This window comes from Tupaia chinensis, unplaced genomic scaffold (genome assembly GCF_000334495.1).
Source record: "Tupaia chinensis unplaced genomic scaffold, TupChi_1.0 Scaffold144173_1, whole genome shotgun sequence".
Classification (NCBI taxonomy): domain Eukaryota; kingdom Metazoa; phylum Chordata; class Mammalia; order Scandentia; family Tupaiidae; genus Tupaia; species Tupaia belangeri.
The window spans coordinates 1-15,731 of record NW_006204030.1 but is presented as its reverse complement, the minus strand read 5'-3'; the positions used below and the strand labels follow the sequence as shown (position 1 = coordinate 15,731).

General features: G+C 40.7%; 1 protein-coding gene across 1 annotated transcript in view; it reads right to left on the bottom strand.

Moving 5' to 3' along the window:
- The window catches only part of LOC102479153 (adenosine kinase-like), a 144,824-nt gene extending 129,093 nt beyond the window's left edge, over positions 1-15,731 (bottom strand). The window contains exon 1 of the transcript XR_337072.3: positions 15,689-15,731. The gene's annotated coding sequence lies outside the window, so the exon portion shown is untranslated. The remainder of the gene's footprint in view (positions 1-15,688) is intronic.

Here is a 15,731-nt window from a genome sequence, read left to right as displayed (position 1 = left end):
CACAATGAGAGAAAAAGTGAGAAACCACTCCCCAGGGGAGATGGTCAAGTCACAATCCCTTCTCCTCTATTCTCTTCCTAGGATCTTTCTTGGACATACACACACGTGTCCAGTGTGATTTTCAAGCCACCAGGTCTGGGACTCAAACTGCAGTAGGCCATGTGGGAGTCTAGTTATATAACTGCTACACCATCTGCTGGTTCCATGTCTGCCTAAGTTTTAACTGGAAAACACAATCTACTCAAAATTCAAGTTCATTGGGACCAGCAGTTAGCATAATGGCTATGTTGCTGGACTCCCAGCGGTGGTTGACCTTGGTTCACGTCCTGGACCCGGTGGCTTAAAACTCATGCTGGGCGTGTGTGCATGCGTGCCCAAGATCCCGAGAGGAGAATGGAGGAGAAGGGATTGCGGCGTGGCTATCCCCCCTGGGGGGTGATTTCTCGCTTTCTATCTCTCTGTCTCTGTCTTTCTGGCGAGCGCATGCGCCCTATAGCAAAAACCTCTCCATAAAAAGAAAAAAAAAATTCAAGTTCATTGACTTAATTCATTTACAAAGCATACCATTAAGTATATCCCATAAGCGAATGCTTATTTGTGGGGGAACCACATGTGTGATTAAGAAAACCTATAAAGGTGTGTTTGGAGCTGGAGACGGCCTGGGTGCAGGCGAAGTGGTGGCCCAAGTAAGAAGACCATTAGGATGCCTATGGTAACGCGGAGGCTGAGAGATCCAGACATCAATCCTTGCTTGTCGAATTCTGTCATGGCCCAGAGAATTCAGAATGGAGTAAAGCCACCTATGCCTACAGCAGCAGAGAGAGATGAAATCTTGGGAGGACTGGGAAAGACGTCCTATTGAATGTTTGCATTAAACTTATTTATATAACCTTGAAAAATAAAAAAAGAAAACCTATAAGGGGACTAGATGGTGACCCAGCAGTAATGCAACACTGTGAGGTTGACCCACATGGGAAGATTCTGAGTTGATGCCCAGAGACCTCCAAGAATCTGCAAAGTGCATGAATGTTCATGATCTAGGCTTGCTGGAGCTGGGGTTAAATCATAGCATGAAGACCCTGGTCTCTCTCTAAACCCCCTCTCTCACAATACATCAAAGACAAAAAGAATTCTAGAAGAAAAAGTCTGAAGATTACAAAACAAATTGCCACAGAATTTCTTTAAATAGTATGCTTATTTAGTACATATAGAATTCATTTGACAACCTCTCAATTTGTATCTTCACAGTATAATATAAACACCAAGACATAGGTCCTGAGTAGGAAATGAGTGCTTACTACCTAGGGACTCTTAAACTCTCTGGGTCTATTTCCTCAGTTACAGATGGGTTACTGGGGGGTGGAGGGGGCGGGCAGGGAGAAGATGGGTTACCGGTAACCTTCTTGTAAGGATCGATGAGAAAATTTAAGTGGGGCCAATGTCATAATACAGCTGTTAGTGCTATGCATTGGGAGACAGATACCACATGGCCCAAAGTGATTGGAATCCCAGTACCAACGTCTTGAAAGACATGCTGGGTGCGTGTGTATGCATGCCCAAGATCCTGATGGGATGGACAAATGGAGGAGAAAGAACTAGGACATAACCATACCCCATTGGGGAGTTGTTCTCTCTCGTTCTCTCTCTCTCTCTCTGTCTCTCCCTCCCTCCCTCCCTCTGGCAAGCATATGTACCCTCTGGCAATAAAAATGAAAGGAAAAAAGAAGACATAAATGAAAGTACTTGACATTTTCCTTCAATATGTTATTCTTATGGGGGGACAAAAAAGAAAACCTCCAAAGAAAATTGATTTCATATCTTGTTCCAGAGTCTAGCATAATAGTAAATTTTAAGAGCTGGGATTAAATCTCACCCTAGATACTTAAAGGAACTAGCTGTGTTATGTTACTGATCACTTAACTTCTTTGGGCTTATTCTCCATCAACTGTATAATGTAAATATTAGACTATGATTTTAAGTATCTCATTAAGCTCTAACAATCTGAAGAATCTAAAATATATTCAGATTTTTCAAAAACCATGTGAAGCTGTGAACCACTTTATCACATTCACATTTGGTTGATACTGATCTGCTGCTGCTTTCACATCCAAACTCCATGATCTGTAGGAAATCTCAGCTCTTGAAGTGAATATTTCCCACCATACATAGGAATTTGCACTTTTAACCATCTCCTTCCATCCCTGCTCCTGCCCCCACTCCTACCAGCATTCCCAAATAGATTTTGGAAATAGTGCCAAATACCAAAGTAGCTCCTCAATGGGAAAGGCCAAGATAGCGTGCTTAAATATGTTTTATGAGTACCAAGAAGCAACATGTTGGCCAACAAGAAAACATTTAGAGACCTCTGAATCTTACTTGATCTCTACAGGACATTAACAAGTCTTCTCAGGAATGCAATTTATTCAAGCTTCACATAGAGCTGAGGTTAAAGGTCTCTGATGGGGTGTGTTTTGTGTTTGTTTTTTTTTTCCCTACTTGGGGAAAAAATGTACTCATCCCTTATTTGTGCTGAATCTAGGATAGGAATGTTAAAGAAACAGGGACACAGGAGTGCTTAAAAAGGGATTCCTGGGCCAGTAGGTGGTGTGGTATGTAAGGTGCTAGATAGCACATGGCCAACTAGGTGGTTCAAATCCTGGACCTAGGATTGAAAACACACCAGGCACATGTGCTTTCATGCCCAGAATCCTGAGAAGAGAATGGAGAAATAGGGAATGTGGCATGGCCATTCCCCCTGGGAGGGTGATTTCTTACTTTCCCTCTCTGCGTATGCCTTGCTTGCAAGCACTCGCACCCTACCGCAAAAATTGAAAAAGACAAAAGAAGAGATCACTGTTTTCTGGAGGAAGCTAGGCAAAGATAAGGATCTGTGAGTATAAAACTAGAAATTTATGGGGGCCAGCAGGTGGTAGAGTGGTTAAGGTGCTAGACTCTCATATGGCCACCTGAGGTTTGAGTCCTGGCAGCTTGAAACTCACATCAGGCGCACATGCATGCAGGCATGCCCAAAATCCTAGGAGGAGAAAGGACAAGGGACTGCAGTGTGGCCATCTCTCCTAGGGGGTGATTTCTCAATTTCCTTCTCACTGTCTCTCACAGTCTCTTTGTCTCTCTGGAGAGCACGTGTTCTTTGACAAAAACCTTTAAAAATAAAAAAAAACTAGAAATTTATGTATTTCTCTACAGAACACCCTTAGGACATTCAAACATTGGGATGAATACATCCAGTGAAGGCAACGGTACAGAGAAGAACCTACACAACCCACCAAAAATGAACAAACAAAAAATACAAATCTTTTCCTTTTTTTTCCTAGTAAAATACTTTTATTTTTAAGTTTGCTATAGGGTGCATGCACTCATCAGACAGAAGCGAGAAATCACCCAAGGAGAGGGGCAAGGCAGGAAGTGGTCACACTGCAATCCTTTCTCCTCTCAGGATTTTGGGCACACACGTACATGTGCCCAGCATGATTTTGAAGCTATGAGATCCAGGATTTGAACTATGGTTGGCTATATGAGAATCCAGAGCCTAAGCCACCATGCTATCTGCTGGCCCCCTAAAATACTATTTTTAATACTAAACATTTGGACATATTTAGTACTACTTAGTGAATTTAATAATATAACCATGTTATTATTGCTAATAAACCTAAATGATCCAATTCTATACATTTGAACAAAATATTAACCGAAGTATTAACTAAAACAAGACAGGAGAATTTCATCAGCATACTTTAATGTACATCGACATGCTATCCCATGCTGTTGAGTAGTCAGAAAAGTCATGATGTGTTTTTGTTTTTCTATGCAAAAATGTATCATGACTTTTCTGATGACTCAGTAAAATGTAATATAATCAGTTCATCCTGAGTGTTTAAGAAGAGACATAACGAAGAGTAGAAGCTTTCATCACTACAGCTTCATCACTCTACAGTTTCTTTTTTTTTTGGAGAGGTTTTTGCTATAGGGTACGTGTACTCGCCAGAAAGACAGAGACAGAGGGACAGAAAGTGAGAAATCATCCCCCCAGGGGGGATGGCCATGCCACAATCCCTTCTCCTCCACTGTCCTCTCAGAATCTTGGCCACGCAAATACATGCACCCGGCATGAATTTAAGCCACCACGTCCAGGACTCAAACCGCAGTCGACTACAAGGGAGTCAGGCAACATAGCCATTATGCCATCTGCTGGTCCCACTCTACATTTCAACAAAACTAAGAACTACAAATGATAACTAAGGTAGCAGCTCTGTTTAAAAAAAAAAAAAGAACTCAAAAATCTATTTCAGTAACAGCTATTAAACAAGAAAATGTTCAAAACTCTTATGTGGTTAACTTCAAAGACAACACAAGTGAAGTGTTTGTTTATAAAGGAGACAATTTTCTTGTATTTTGAACTGTTTACTCAAAAACGTAGATAGTTTTTCAGACTTCAGCTAGGATTCAGACAGTAAAACAGTTTATTTTGCTATTTTAAGCTTAAAGGAATTTGAGCAAATCTACATCTGAATTTGATTTCTTCTGCCATATTTTGTTTGTAAGTGGCCCCTTCTGAATGAGTCAATACTAACTTTTTTAAAAGACCATTTTGCAGTATTGTCCATTGTTTACACAGGAGATGATGTTACATTGTACACTATGAAACTCTGAACAGTACTGTTGACCTTCAGTACTTTTGGAGTTCTAATTAAACTGCAGCTTTACAAATTAAGGATTTGCTAAACCAAAGGAAAGAGATTTGTCATTCTGACAAGTCACTGAGATCTGCTTTGTAAGTTCACTCTTTCAGAAAATCCACCCCTCCACCATAAATAAGCAATTACTACATTTAAAAAGAGAAGAAAACACTGATCACAGGGCCTTAATAAAATGTTACTGTTGGTATTGGATAAGTATATTTACTCTGAGGAAATTTTCCCCATGGAAATATTAGAAATTATTATTACGGTCAAAATTCACTAGTCTCCAGAAAAAGACAGAAATGCAGGGTTTTTTCTTGGGTTGCCATAGGGTGCATGTGCTCCCGAGAGAGAGGCAGAGACATCTAAATTTCCTTTCCTCTGCCATATTTTGTTTGCAAGTGGCCCCTTCTGAATGAGTCAATACTAACTTCTTTAAAAGACAACTTTGCAGTATTATCCATTGGGTTAGGGTTATCCAGTATTATCTGGTATTAAAGTAAGAAATCACCCCTGGGGAATGGCCACACCACAATCCCTTCTCCTCCATTCTCCTCTTGGGATTTTGGGCATGCATGTACACACATGCCCGGTGTGATTCTCATTCCACCGAATCCACAACTCAATCAGCCCTGTGGGATTCTAGCGCCTTAAACGCCACACCACTCCCTGGCCCCAGAAATGGCATTCTAAAGTATATCTCTTGCTTCCTTTGTCCTCCAGTATCAGATTAGTTTTGCACATATGTCATTTAAGAAAAATAAAAGGTCAGCCCAGCTTGGTAGCGCAGTTGGTAGGAAACTGAACGGCAATGCTGGAAGCCACATGTCTGACTGTGAGTTCATATTCTAGGCTAGCCTAAAAACACCAGACACATGCATGTGTGCTCAAGAAGGATTAAGGATTAGGGATTGCTGTGTGATGAGACCATGCCAAAGCTGCTTCTCTCTCTCTCTCCTGAGTGTGCATATATAATGGAGCCATATGGGGGTCACTGAACACACCCAGATCTACCTGAACACACTGGGTACACTCTCAGGCACACTCATGATCTGACTGGCTGAAAGATTGGTAGGGATTGCAACACAGTGGGACCCCGTCAAGGGTATGTGTGTGCATGCACATGTGTATGTGTCTTACTCTTTCTCATAAAGATAGAAGGTTAAGAATAGGCCCAGTGGGGCCAGCAGATGGCATAGTGGTTATATCACTGGACTCCCACATGGCTGACCACAGTTCAAGTCCCCCAGGCCTGGTAGCTTCAAACTCACACCAGGCGCATATGCATGCATGCCCAAGATCCTGGAAGGAGAATGGAGAAGGGACTGTGGTATGGCCATCCTCCCAGGGAATGATTTCTCACTTTTTCTCTCACTGTCTCTGTCTTCTCTCCAGTAAGTGCACATGCCCTTAGGGAAAAAAAAAAAAAAGAAGAAGAATTGGACCAGCAACAACATCACAAGCAGGAGGGCACCACCTGCAGTCCTGGCTAACTAGGACTGTTGGGCAGAATGATAATGATGTGGCAAGACCCTATTAAAAATAATCTTGTATTCATTATCTCTCTCACTCTCTCACAAAAAATATAAAGAATTAAAAATCCGTTAATTTTGGCCAGCCCATTAGCAGTGGTTAAGTGCTATACATAGATCTGGATCCTATATAGCCAATAGTAGTTGGAGTACCAACCTCAGGAGCTTGAAAAACATGCTGGGTGCATATGCATGTGTGCCCAAAATCCTGATGGGATGGATAAATGGAAGAAAAGTAGATAGAAGCGTGACCACACCCCACTGAGGAGTGCTTTCTCTGTTTCTCTTTCTCTGAGAGGCACAGGCACCCACTGGTAGTAAAAAAAATAAAGAAAGAATTCATGGTGACAGGCAAGTCTCGTGGTGGTGGACCGCAGTTCAGCTCCCAGACCTGGCAGCTTGCTTTCTCACTTTCCCTCGTGCTCTCTCACTCTGTCCCTCTCTGGTCAAATTTACATAAATAAATAACGTTAAATGAAATAATTTTTAAAAAATGTTTCATAAATTAGTACCAGCAGATGGCATAATGGCTATGTTGCCCATGTAGTTAACTGTGGTTCAAGTCCCAGACCCAGTAGCCTAAACTCACGCTGGGCACGTGTGTGTGCGTGTCCCGAGAGGAGAATGGAGCAGAAGCGAGTGTGTCATGGCCATCCCCCCCTGGGGGGTGATTTCTCACTTTCTGTCTTTCTCTGTCTTTCTGGCAAGCACATGCACCCTATAGCAAAAACCTCTCCAAAAAAAATTTTTTTTCACAAATTCAACAAAAATTCAGAGCCTATTAGGTTGCAATGAAGTAATCAGTTATGAGGCACTAAAAGTTACTCAACTAGTTTGCTGACTTTAAGTAGTAACAGGTGCAATAAAACACACATATGCTGAAAAATGTAACACAATAGTCCCCTTATCCATAGGGGATACTTTCTAAGTCCCCCAGTGGATGCCTGAAGCCACAGATATATATATACATACACACACACACACACACACACACACACACAATGTTTTTTTCTATCTAATATCCAAGATAGCTATTGAGTCACAAGCAGCAAGATAGCATATAGAAGGGAGTTTTCGAAAAAGTTCATGGGAAATGTGTTCTTTAAAGACTCATATGGATTTCAATTTTTGCACCAAAATAAACTATTAGCTCCATTTTCACATGAATTTTTTTAAAGTTCATTTATTTAGTCCATGAGAAAGAGAGAGCAGAGGGATACAAAGAGACAGAGACACACTCCAGGGTCCCCATACTGCAACCCACCCTCAGCCTCAGTCAGTCTACTGTGCCCACATGCACACCTAGTATATTCAGGGAGGTCTCCAGACTCAAACTGGCTACCTTCTAACATGAATCTGCCTCACAGACCATCCTGTCTCACCACTTCACCACCATCTGACCCCTTCCCTTAGGGCATATGTCCTTACCCTGTGGGAGTGGGAGAGTAAACAGTGAGGGAAAGTGAGAAATCATTCCCGGGGGGGGGGGGAATGGCCACACCACAATCCCTTCTCCTCTATTCTCTTCTCAGGATCTTGGGCACACACCCGCACACACCCGGCGTGAGTTTAAGCCACCAGATCTAGGACTCGAACCACGGTTGACTACATGGGAGTCCAGTGACATAGTCATTACACCAACTGCTGGTCCCGAGAACACTTTTTTTATTTTTTTAGGATTATGTAATTCTATTTATCATTATTATATTTTAGATTGACCAGAGACAGAGAGGGAAAGTGAGAAAGCAAGCCGTCAGGTGCAGGACTTGAATTATGGTCAGCTATGTGGGAGTCTAGCACCTTAACCATCATGCCACCTGCCCTCGCCTGTGAGACTACTTTTTAAAAATAGCCTTCCAGGGATGTGGGATTAACATAATGGCTATGTCGCTGGACTCCCACATAGTCGACCACGGTTCAAGTCCCGGATCCGATGGCTTAAACTCACGCCAAGCGCGTGTGTGTGAGTGCCCAAGATCCCGAGAGGAGAATGGAGGAGAAGGGATTGCGGCGTGGCCATCCCCCCTGGGGGGTGATTTCTCACTTTCTGTCTCTCTGTCTCTCTCTGTCTGTCTGGTCAGTGCACGCACCCTATAGCAAAAACCTCTCCAAAAAAATAAAAAGGAAAAAAAAAATAGCCTTCCAGTCGTTTAGTCTACCTACCATGTAGTTACTACTACAGAGGCCTACCTCAGTGACATCAATGGTATCAGTATCATAGTGGTCCTAGTCAAAATCCTTGAAATACGCATTCATCTGTTCAGTATTAGAGACATACAGAATGGGAACTGAAGAGAAAAATATCTAGCAACAGACTCCCATGAGTCTATTATTCCTGCACAATAGCAAACATCTAAAAGCTGACTACTTAATTAGTAAAGGTTCGCTATTTCTTGAATCCTTGGGACCAGGTAAGTTTTGGTTTCAGAATTTTATGAATTCTATAAAGGTAACACTGGGTGTGTACCACATATTGTATAAAATGCCCAGAAGGAATTCATGTGTCATGACATTAATGGACTAATATTTCTATAGCAAAGCACATATATTTATTTCAGACACGTACTACAGAGCTTCATATCAGTTAATAAACTTTTTAAAAAAACTTTTAATTTCCAGAGCTTTGAGGCTTCAGAAGTATATATTAAAAAGCTGCAACCTATAACAGTCCTAACAATTATTTTACAAAGTTGCAGACATTTGGTATCTTAGAGATTCATTCTATACTAGTGATATTTAAGCACTTAGTGCTGGCAAAAATACAAAATACTCCATGCACATCAAGTTTCTCCAGCTTAAAATTGAGTCCTAATCCAAAAAAAAAAAAAATTATAATAAATTCTGAAGTCATCATCTCTTCCAATATATCGGCTTCTCTACCATTTACAATATTTCTTTTTGGAACTTCCAGTTAGGACAAAAGATTGTATTAACCAACATTGTTTTTTGTCCTAATTTCAGTAACACCATTTTTTTCCTTTATATATCGATCTATTTCACATCTACCTATTTTTGTTTCACAACATGTTGTTTTCTGATGACTATTACTTCTTTATCTTTTTCTTTTTAGGTTTTTGCCATAGGGCACATGCACTGGGTGGAAACAGTGAGGGGCAGTGAAAAGGGGCCGGCAAGTGGCATGGTGGTTAAAGGCGCTGGACTCCCACATGGCCGACCATGGTTTAAGTCTTGGACCTGTGGCTTGCTTCCTCCTTTCCTCCTTCTCTCTCTGTCTCTCTTGGATCAAACTGGAAAATAATCATCATCATAATAAATAAAATTAAATAAAAATAATTCTAAAAAAGAAAAAAGAAAAGTGAGAAATCACCCTCCAGAAGGGATGGCCACACCACAGTCTATTCTCCTCCTGGGATTTCAGGCATGCACACATTTGTGCCCAGCATGATTTTCAATCTGCCAGGTCCAGGACTCGAACTGCGGTTGGCCATGTGGGAGTACAGTGCCTTAGCCACCATACTACCTGCTGGCCCTTTCTTTTATCTTTTTTAAGAATCCTTACAATACTGTATTTAAAAACAGCTTTAATGGTTCCAATAGATTTTGAGTGAATTTATTTCCTGGGGGTTATGTTTATCTTCTAAATAATGGTCTATCTCATATGTTTACAGACTCACACTGTCCCCCTCTTTTCCCAATGGTTTTGAGTTAGGCCACCCCTTTTCCAGAGCCCATAACCTCTAAGCTTGGTGATCTTAAACTATGTGACAGTTTTTTTTTTCCTGACTCTGAGTCATCTGGCAGGTTGGCCACTTCTATGTCTCCACTTCAGGTTCAAGCTTTTTAAAGCAACAGCTAAGAACAGATGCTTTCAACCTTCTTTCACCCAGTCCCAGCCCAGCTCCTACTTTTATTCCAGATGCCTGACTCCAGTTTTCCTACACAGTTATTGGGTCTCTGGACTTTTCTAATGACCCAATACTTCCACCAACTCCGGAACCTTGTGTCTCACAGCATGGTTCTTTCCTATTCTCAGCCCATTGAGACATTTATCTGATTTTTCAGTATAAATAATACCATCATAAAAACAGCTAACCTTTATTGAAAACTGATTATGTGGCAATTTAATATTTATTTTCTAATTAAATCCCTGTCAACAATTTTATGAGATAGGTACTATTACTAGATCCACTTTATAGGTAAGAAAACAGAAGCCTGGGCAAGTAGCCAGTCTTCCCAAGATACCAGCTATACCAGAGGTCTGATTCCAAAGACCATGCTCTTTTCCAATGCTCTAGTGGCTTCCATCCTTACCAGGATGGTCTCTACATTTTGATTCCCTCTTTTTCCCCCCTCTCCACTTAACTGTGAACATTTTGCACACAGACAGGATTTTAGTTGATGGAAGGGAAGTGAAACCATATGCCAGGTAGAAAGAAGCATATCAGCCTCATGTTTTATTTAGTGTTTCCCAGTCAAGGCTTATACCTAAAATCAGAAACATGGTCTTCATGCCCATCTTTTTCCTAGAGCCATTCCCACTTTCCCTGAGCTTCAATTACTTCCATCTTTGTCCCAGAATATCCAGGCACATTCCTGCAGGCTTTCTTCTGGCTCACTCTCTGTCTCTCCACCACCCTTACTCTGCCATTGAATATGTAGCCCAACAAAGAAAGGACCTTATTAAAGCATTCATTCAAAGTACCTCAGAAGACTTTGTTTTCCATTTCTCCATAGCCCAAAACCTTCAAGAATCACATCAGTAAGTATAAATAAAAGGCATGCAATATCAGCTCAAATAGCCAAATTCAATTTTAGGCTATATTATTGAAAGTATGATCTATGCCACAAATATTCATAGAATAGTTCCTAAGGATCAGGCACTGTGCAACAGACTAGGGACACATGCTCATCCTTTGTCTTTTCTAGTCTGCATGCATGCATTTTCCTTATTTAACCTTCATTGCAGACCACTCTGGGAACAGTATGCTCAGTCTATAAAAATAAAATAATTTTTCAGAGTGTTTTCTAAATGAGGAAAAAAATGTGTTTTTAAAGAGGAGTACTGAAGTTGTTGCTAGGTCACATGAGATACTTAGACTTTTCTTCCCACTTTTACTATGCTACAAGGTCCATAGTGAGTAAAGAGAGGATAGAAAGAAAAAAATAAAAGGACCCTTGGGAGCAAAATGGTTAGGAACCAGTATATGGGAAAAGCGCAATATCTACCAATTGCAGAACTGCAGTTTGTTTTCTGTTCAGTGTTATTGAAAGCCCTGACCCTAAACAATCCTTAATTGCTAATATCAGAGGGAATTATAGTGGCTCTTAGGTTTCAACTCTTTCTAACACTGAATTCAGAGCTTATATATATTTGCTATGATGAATAAGCAGAGCTATGCCTAAAGGTAAAACTTGAGACTGGAAAGAGACTGGTTAGGAATCGAACACAAATCCAAGCAAAAAATAAAGTCTAAACTTGAGTTGTGGCAACAGGAATGGAAAAGAAATGTATAGGATATTACAGAGAAAGAAAAAAACAACCTCAAAAACTTCAATTAAAAAAATGAGACAAGGGACCAGCAGTGGGGATAATGGCTATGTGTCGCTGGACTCCCAAGTAGTCGACTGTGGTTCGAGTCCTGGACCCGGCAGCTTAAACTCACGGCAGGTGCATGTGCGCCCAAGATCCCAAGAGGAGAACAGAGAAGAAGGGATTGTGGTATGGCCATCCCCCCAGGGAAGTGATTTCTCGCTTTCTGTCTCTCTGTCTCTCTCTGTCTTTCTGGCAAGCACATGCGCCCTGTAGCAAAAACCTCTCCAAAGGAAAAAAAAATATATATATATATATGATATATTAACATATATCATCTGTGAAAGTGTCCAATGCAAAGCCTGAATTCCCTATACCTGTTTCAGTCAGACCAAATCACCTGTAGTTCCCTAATACAGGAAGCCCTTTCCCAGTTCTCCCTCCAAACAAACCTTCCTACAAAAGCAGACACCCTACTTTCAAACCTAGTTAATCCCTAGTAATTTTTAAGAATACTCAGGTATTATTTTCCCATACTCCACTTATTTCCCACCAGAAGGATGGTATCTGGGTCTGATGAGAGAAAAACAAAACAATATATATATATGAATATATTCATTCACAAGTTTTTAACACCATGCCTAAAATAGCATGTACTTGAAAGACAGACTGAAACAACAGACTTGGCATGTGCTCAACAAGCCTTGAAAGGCGTTGTATCCTCTTAGAGGTGACTGCTGAGGAAATTAACTTGGATGAGATTTCCAAAGACAAGAAAACTAAGCAGACCTAAAAATAGGTAATCATCATGGAATGTTTATCTAGTGAACAGATCCCAAATATGTTTCTCTACTTCCTTCAGCCCTAAATACCTCATTTGTAACAGAGATCACTACTCTTACCTCATGGTTCACCAGAAGGACTAAATGATATAGCATACATAAAGCACATAGTATAATCAATTAAATTGAGTCTTGTATTCAATTAATATACCCTTCTTTCCACAATTCCACCAGAAAATATGTTAGAGCCTAGTTCATTTCTTTGCAACCTTACCAACTGCTACACCCTGAAATGCAACCCATCACAGAAAAATAATGGATATTTGAGAAAGGGAGATGAGTCTTGTCACATGCTATTTCTCCCTAGAGCAGTTTCTCAACTTCCACCACTTCATTGCAGGGGACTGCCCTATGCCTGGTAAGATGCTGAGTATCATCCTCGAACTCTACCCACTACATTCTACTACTCCCTATGAAAAACGTCCTGGGGGATAGGGGAACAGGGTACAAAATGTCCTTGATTGAAAACTACTGCCACAATGATAAGTAAAACTGTCACAAAGTCCTAAATCCTTTCTCCCAAATCTATATATATATAGAGCTCATGAATTTATTTGTTCCCTATTGACTGTTTCTATACACTAAATTATGCTTAGATTGTATAAGGCATTCTCCGTAACAGTTAACTAAACTGGTAGTTATCCCTCAAGTGTCAAGCAAGTCATCATGGGTTGATTCAGTCTAACTTAATACATTATCTCTGAAAAACAAACTAACACAATGAAAGTAGAAATGGCCCATCCCAGGATGGCTCCACAGTGCAGTAAGTAAGTGCTGTGCATTGATAAATGGATGCCATGGAGCTGACAACATTTCTCATGTGTCCAAAATCCTGACGGGAGAAGGAATGGAGAAGTGATTGCAATTTAACCAAATTGGGAGTGCTTTCTCTCTCTCTCTCTCTCTCATTCTCTCAGATGAGCAAACATATCAGCTGTCAAGAGAAAATATCCCATCTACAAATCTCCCCACAAAATTAAAGAGATTTGTCCCAGCATCCAAGTGTAGACTTTCTGTCTAGAGGTAGCACTAAATTGCTATAGTGTAAAGTAAGTTTTAATTGCCTAAGGAATTTTACAAGTTTTAAATAGACACTGAATTCATTTTATATAACTATATTATACATATGCATGTATATATATTCTGTGTGTATGTGTGTGTGTATATATATATATATTATATGAGGGACCTTTAAAAACTTCATGGAAAGTACATATTATGAAAAAAAAATGCATGGACTTCAAAATATTTTTGCACCAAAACAAACTTGTAGTTTAATTCCATTTTCCATAAATTTTTGAGGTCCCCTTGTACAATATATACCTCTGTTTCCATGTTGGAAACAAATGAATATAATTATAGTTATCTACCTTATAGGGTTATAGTGGAATTGAGTGACTTTAAAATGTGCTTAAACAGTGCCTGACATACATATTTAAGTATTAAACATTGTTATTAATCACTATTTTTAAGGCTGTATGAGCATAAAGAAGCACATGTTGGGAGATTGTATAACAGCAGGCACAGCACAGTCAAATCTTAAACTTCCCCTAGGTTCATATTTCAATTGGTTCTTAACCAACTGCTTCATTTTGGCTTGACTATACTATTTGTAAAATAGCAGTAATTCTTGTCTTCCTTAAATCATACTATCCAATGAGAAAATAAATAAGAATGCACTATGAAAATGGATTGGCATTATATACAAAGTATTCTTTTTATTAAGGGAAAGTCTAAAGGCTCTATGTTTACTAAGACAGCAGGAAAAAGTCGCATCTTCCTTCCAGTGGGCGAAGTTTTGTACAAGGATTGCCTTTTAGGAAAACACTCTAATAAAGAATTGAGACAATTAAGTCTGATTCAAAAGCCCTTGCTTTATTCTACATATACTTTAACACTTAAAATAACAACAGAATATTCTGAGTTGTTTGAAAGTCTACCTTCAAGGCCAGCAGGTGGTGTAGTGGTTAACATGATGGACTCCCAAGTGGTAGACCTGGATTGGAGTCCCAGACCAGGGGCTGGAAACTTTCACTGGGCACATGTTCCTACAAGCCCAAAATCCAAGAGGAGAACCAAAGAGAAGGGATTGCTGAATGGCCGTAGGAGGGGAGGTTAGTGATTTATTTCTTCCTGTCTTTCTGTGTCTCTGAGGAGCACACATACCCTATAGCAAAAAATCTATGTTCTTGGTAAAGTTAAGCACATTAACCCTCTGGAGGTGTATTAAAGCAATCAACAAGGATTTGGTCAATCTCCAACAAAACACCTAAACACGGACTAGGGCCCTAAATTTTTCTTTTTTTTTCAATTGTGGATGATTTAGTCTTCCAGAAATAAAGTGATGCTGGAAAAAATGGGATTTGTTGTACAATCAACGTACCAACAGTTTTAAATCAATCTGATCTATTTTTGGATGGAAAAATCACTGCCTTCCAACGAACATTTCAAAATCATTAGACTGTGCATGCTGCACTTCATACTTACTTGGAAGAAGCATTTTAACAAACTACTTTTTATAAGTTAACAGTTACATCATCAATCACATGTGAGGCAGGTGTTGGGGCAGTACTGTCGCTATTACTAAAAAGATCACAGAAAAAAATCAATCTTTCTTATTTAGCCAGATGCCACTGTCATAAAGCCTTGGAGGTCAGGTTTGAATTCCTGGAAGAGGGGCTGCAAAGGTGCCAACTTCCAGAATATATGCGAGAAGGTCAAGGCGCCCTTATGTGACATTTTCTAAAAATATCCCCAGGAATACTGTCTTTGCCCCCCTGCTGTACCCTCCAGGGAAGGGAATGTGGCGACAGAAGGACGTCTTTCCAGCCAGGTCTCCTGAATAGGCGGGGGTCGCATAGCCCAGTCCGGACCGCCACGCACGTGGCGCTGCCCCCCGCCACTCTGATTGGCTGAGGGTTGTACCCGGCAGGCGGCGACTCAGCCAAACTGTGACCGCGCGAGGCGAAGATTCAATGCCACGCGGGCGACTCCCAGAGCCGCAGGTCATGTGTTTTGGACCCGTACGGGAAGCCTGGCAACACCCGGCGCCCAGGCCGCCCAACCCCACGTGGGCCCTGGTTTACTGCCGTTACTCTCCTTCCCATGTCGGACAGCGCTCACCTTAGCGCTTCCGGCGCCTCCACCTTCAGCTTTTTGGGCTTCG